The following is a 5,990-nucleotide window of genomic DNA, read 5'->3' as shown; positions in this document are numbered from 1 at the left end:
AAGAAAGCCCACTGCGCAAGTTAATCAAATTTATCGTCTCGTGTGGATTCTTCTCAGATTGAGACGGTAAATGACCCGACTCTCTCGTGGACTGGCTAGCGGCGAGTTGGGCAACTTGGGTCTCGAGTGACTTAATTGATGCTTCTTTCTGTTGTTCACTCATCTGCATCTGCTTAGTCAATGATTGGATCATCGACTTCAACTCAGCTAACTCACTAACTCCACTAGAGAAGGCTCCTTGATGCGACGGTGGAAAGGATGGAGGCTTTTGAAAGCCTTGTTGAGCTTTATGAGGAGGGACATAAGCTTGTTGTTGCTGCGGAGGAAGAGGATTGAGCACATTCTGGCTAGTTCACCTCAAATTGGGATGGACTCCACTTTGATTATTGTAATAGGAACCTCCTCCTTGCCTATATTGCTGAAAGGCAAGGACTTGCTCCTTCTCTGTTAGACAGTCAACAACAGTGTGACCGTCATTACTCCCACATCTCTCACAAGTAACGACTTCTTGTCTAGTCAACAAGTGAACCATCTGTTGATCACCAGCAGCTTGCTATTCTAACTTATCAAAACGGGCATTCATGGCTTCCAGCTGAGCCACAATTGCTTCATCAACTGAATGAACTGTCCGAATGCCATATCTCGGGTTCCCATACTCAGCACAATCGGTAGCCATCTCCTCAATAATTCCCCATCCCTTGTCATCATCATTGTTCTTCTGAAATTGCCCATTAGATGAGGCGTCCAATATAGCATGGTGGTCGTCATACAACCCATTATAGAACTTGTTGCACAAGAACCATTGATCAAAACCATGATGAGGAAGAGACTGTACCAACTTCTTGAAACGACACCAAGCTTCATAAAAATTCTCATCAAGTGCCTGCTTGAAACTTGTAATTTTTCCTCTCAGCTGATTTGTACGTTGTGGAGGAAAGTACCTTTTATAAAAGGCAAGGGCAAGAGTCTCCCAATTTGTGATACCGGCTGCAGTACGATCAAGATGAGTGAGCCACTCCCTGGCTCCGTCGGTCAAAGAAAAAGGAAACAGGACTTCCTTTATCTTATCCTGGGTCACTCCCTTGGTGGCGGGAATGGTAGAGCAATAGTCAGTAAAGAACTCCATATGTTTTCGCGGATCTTCACCCGCCACACCCCGAAACAGGTTCCGTTCGACTAAATTAATATAGGACGGTCTAATGTCGAAAGTATTACCATCCTCGGTCGCAAGCTTGAAACCTTTAGGAATCGAGGCAGCTGTGGGCTCTGAGTGACTCGCAATGTTAGGCATCTTTACTGGCTTGATAGCAGAATTAGAGTTGTCTTCTTCACTAGACAGATCTTCTGCAAACAGGAAATGTTGTAACTCGGGTTCAAAAGTACTCAAGTCTTCCTTTTGAATCTTCCTTTGCAGTCTGAGTCTATGCCGAAATGATCTCTCTGGCTCAGGATCAGCACGAACTAATTTTGACCTGTTAGACCTGGGCATACACAACACTGAAAGAAATAAGTGAGAACAGTCTGAAGGAATAAAAATTCCCTGAGACGAAAAGAGACAAACGAAACAAACAAGACAGATAGGGCTATTGCCTCCCCTGTAACGGCACCAAAATTTGATATTGTCGTTTCTGTACCAAAAATAAATACCTAAATATACTAACGGAAGCTAATGATAAGTAGAGTCAATCTCCATAGGGAGGCAAGGTATCTGTCGGAAAGTCCGTCTATCTAGGTCACAAATGGGGGTTTTAGTTTGGTTTTCTAAACTACTGAAGGTCAAAGACAAGAGAAATAAAGTAAGAGCAGTAAAGCGAGGAAATGTGATAAAAGTGATCAGATAAAAGATATTATGTCAGGATTTCGGTTCACCATGGCAGTCTATCGACTCAGTTGGAAATAACCTAGACAATCTACTGTGAGAAGGCCAATGGAAAGGTCCTCTCGGTCTGCTATCCACCCTAGACTACTACTAACTTAACTTTCGCCCTCATTAAGTAGTCTACTATTCATAGCAGGTCTGTTCTCCCCAATCTTTCGATCCAGGGGTGAATTTAACTAGATAAAGTTATTTAGAAGCGTGCACTCGACTAAACATGTTACAGTTATATTGCTACGGTGACAGATTCCCACATGTAAATCGTCTAGTCTATTCACTACATCGTCACAATTCTACCATGGATCCTCTAGTCCTAACATAAAAAGAATTAGCTACTCATTTTCTTAGGGCAATCGACAATAACAACAATAAGCATGCTAACAATAGACATAACAAAGAGATGATAAATAAGCATAAACAAGAGTAAAGGAATAATTAATGAAGGCAAATAAAGTTTAGATTAAAGGGAAAAGAATGATTATAATCCAAATCCGAGAGGAAAGAGGCAGAAAAGTTTAACCAATCAAAAGAGAGCAAGAACGTAATTAAGCAAAGTTTTAGAAGTTTAGAAGTATGTTTATTAACCTAATGACGACTCCCTTATATAGGGGAGCGATAATTAACATAAATAAATCTATCACGGACTACTAAAGCCCGTGTAAACTAGCAATCCACTCGATCGAGTACTTTCAGACTACTCGATCGAGGTCTTCTCCAACAATTGCTCTCGATAGAACACTTTAGGCTCTCGATCGAGTAACTCCATAAAAGCATATTTCAATCGAGTATTTAGAACAACTCGATCGACCTTTGATTCCTACAAAACCACTCGATCGACTCATAATTCCACTCGATCGAGTGGAAATCCATTGCATCAGCCTCAAACTCGTCATGAAAGCTTCATTTGACCACCCTTCACGCATCCCGAGGTACGACTCTAACTCAAAAATTCCAGTCTCCTTACAATGCAGTCTAAATGGGACGAATAAGGGTCGATTCTGCTACTTTCTGTCCATTTCTACAATTAAGAAAAAACAAACCAAAGTAGCCAATTCGGGGCATTTTGCAATACAAAGCGATACAAAAAGGCATAGAAATACGTGTTATAAGAGACTAAAAAGTCTATATAAATTGCACGTATCATTTTTCTACCGCCAAACATGGAATAGGTGAAGGAAACAGACACTGGATCCTAGTCTACCTTACCATTTAAAACGGGACATACTCTTACCCCATGGATGCCTTTGAGTGTGTTGTACATTTTGGATTGATTTGATGATTGGAATGAAAACGGAAATGGAATCAATTTCATTGATATTGAAAGGAGTTTGACATAATTGTTGGAAAACAAATCTTAAACTCGACTCGGACTAAGACTCGAATGTAAATTCCGACTTGTAATTATCAACCTCGGTTTTGAACTTTTCTCTTTTCAAGGGTCGACTCAGATGTTCGGTTTGAAAGTTAGCCCACTTTTGCAATCGGTTTGACTTGGGAAGAAACTATGTGACTCGGGTACAAGAACTGACAGGGTTTCGACGCTACTTGTAAACTGGCAGAGGTTTCACTCTATTTAACGACTCAGGATGCAAATGAAATGGACTGGATTGGACATGATTAGACTCCAAAATGAATAACATGGTCTTAGACCCAAATAGACATCGACTTGACAGCAGATTCGACTCATGTTTTGACTTAGACATTGACTTCGTTTAGTCTCGACTCCACAATTGGTTCGACTTACATTTTGACTCCCACAAAGACTTGGCTTAGACTCGACCTAGCCTAGACTCCGTGTGATTAACCCATGCTTGGACCAACATGGACCATAGGTTCGTAAAAAAAATGCCATAGTGACCGTAGGTGGCGTTTTTGGTGGTTTGACTCGGATCTAGTGATCGACATATATGACTCGAACACAAGAGTGAGCTCGGGTGACCCAAATGGGTCGTGTAATAGCCTAATACACGGTTCACTTGAACCTAAGATATGGCTAAGACCTTGACTCAAATCATGTTCCATGTTTGGGTTTGGTTTTACAGTTTTGAAAATGGTTTTCAAAAATGAGAGGATTGAATTTTAAAATGAGGTTTTAAATGGGCAGCAAGCCGGCTATAAAAGGCTCATGTTGGTCGAAAATTCTAATCCTAAACTTTGGCAGCATCCCGACTTTAAAACATACTTTTCAAAAGGGCTAATTTGAAAGATGGTTTTGAAAATTAACTTGAGATTTTCGAAAATGTCATTGGCACGGGAACACATAGCAAGTAGTCATTCGCAAATGAGCATGAATGCATGAGCCTAGACTCAACTAAGTCTCGGTCGGTCTTCTAAATTGGGTTTATGCCAATTATCCCACTTCATCAAAGAAGCCAAGTCCCCCATAAGCCCTTAGTAATATGGTAAAACAAGTACTTGATGATTCAGTAAAGACCACCTTGGTACATAAACCAGGCATAATGGACATCATCTCTTTACCTTGAAATTGACATATAGGGGAGATGGTCCGAACCTAAAGTCTCAATTGGGTTACACATGCATATGAAAAAAAATACTAATTCATTCAGTTAGCCATCATTTAAATTTTCAAGTTACACTACTCCCCAGCGGAGTAGCCAAAATTTGGATGTGAGAATTTGTATCCACGAGGGTTTTGAAAAAAGAGTCGCCACAAAGTTTTAAGGAAAACTTGGAAACCATTTTAGAGAAAAAGGTCCGTGTGTGGGTACGTGTTAGGAAGTCTGTTAATAAAAAACTAACTCCGCCCGTCGTAATGACGGCCTCTACTTAGACAAATGATGGCTAGTCGAATGAATTGTATTTGTTGAAATGCAAACAATGTTTTAACCCTAACATGTGAATTCGTTCCTATGTCATTTTAATGCATGAATTATTCTAATTCGTCAAAGTTGCTTTAGCATGTAAAATTTATTCGAAAGTAATGTATAGCAACAAGTCACAACATGGCCTAGAGGAGAGGGGAACCGTTGGGAGCTAAACTATTAGAATAGTAACAATTGAATAGAACAATGAACAAACAAGGTTAGTAATGCAATAAATATAGGAATTAAACCAAACATAAATAATCTTATTAATTTATCTCATATTCTAGTCAAGTCAATTAACTTATCGATTTGAATTTAATCCTAAATTCATTGCATGCTAATTAAAATAAATTAACTAATTATTTTAAAAAACTAATTAAAACGACCGAACTAAATAATTTTACTCATATCCTAATCAAACCAAGTTAAATCTATTACCTAATTCAAATTTCATGTATAAACAAAAGACGATTAAGTAACTAATTATCTACATGTTAACTAATTAATTAAACAAAAACATGATTTATGAACAATAAAAAAACCGAGTAAAAAAGAGGGAGACGAGGATTTGTTCACCCTCAACTTACATGTCTAACGAACTCCGCTCCGGATTGATGGATTTAGGTTTTAACGAGAGTATGTCTTCGATGGTTTTCAACTCAAAACAAAAGATAAGATTTTTAATTGAAAAATCAAAAGATTGATTTTGCGGTTTTATATCTCTTGCGCATCGATTTTCAAATCGTCACCACGGGCTCGTTTCTCAACGAAAATTTGATCCAAAACAAGTTTTCGAATCGTGGGACTCCAAACTTTTGATATTTAGCATCAAACAAAAGTAAAAACGACTTTGAAACAGTTGAAAATGAGCAACAACAGCAGCGAAAGTAACTATTCGAGCAACTTAATGCTCAAATTTTTACTAAAACTCGTGCGTGAAGGTTTTGAATGATTTCTCGAGAAACTTTATGATGAATTTTTGAAGGAATAATGGAGGTTTTATCATGGTTAGTGGTGATTTTCGAAGGTGATGTTACTGCTCTGTTTTTGCAGGTTTTCGGGACAATTTTCGTGTGTTTCTCTCTGATTTTTCGTGTATTTGCTGTGTTATTCCATCCCCTATGAATGGTGATGATAGGGTAGTATTTATTTGAGAGCAAAGGCTAGGTTTAGGTCAGTTTTGAAAGCTCAAAAGATAGAGATTTGGTATGAATGTAATAAGGAATCTGACTCGGTTTTGGAAAGGAGTTTGTGCCGATTTTGGTAAAGACTTGTGCAAGATATTTTGT

General features: G+C 38.7%; 1 non-coding gene across 1 annotated transcript; it reads left to right on the top strand.

The window, feature by feature from the left end:
- Nucleotides 1-809: 809 nt before the first annotated feature.
- On the top strand, nt 810-915 carry LOC141635966 (small nucleolar RNA R71). Its single transcript, XR_012540614.1, has one exon. It is a non-coding gene; the product is annotated as a small nucleolar RNA R71 (small nucleolar RNA).
- The last annotated feature ends 5,075 nt before the right edge of the window (nt 916-5,990 follow it).

This window comes from Silene latifolia, chromosome Y, assembly GCF_048544455.1.
Source record: "Silene latifolia isolate original U9 population chromosome Y, ASM4854445v1, whole genome shotgun sequence".
Taxonomy (NCBI): Eukaryota; Viridiplantae; Streptophyta; class Magnoliopsida; order Caryophyllales; family Caryophyllaceae; genus Silene; species Silene latifolia.
Note: the sequence above shows the minus strand (reverse complement) of the source record. Positions and strands in the feature narration are given on the sequence as shown.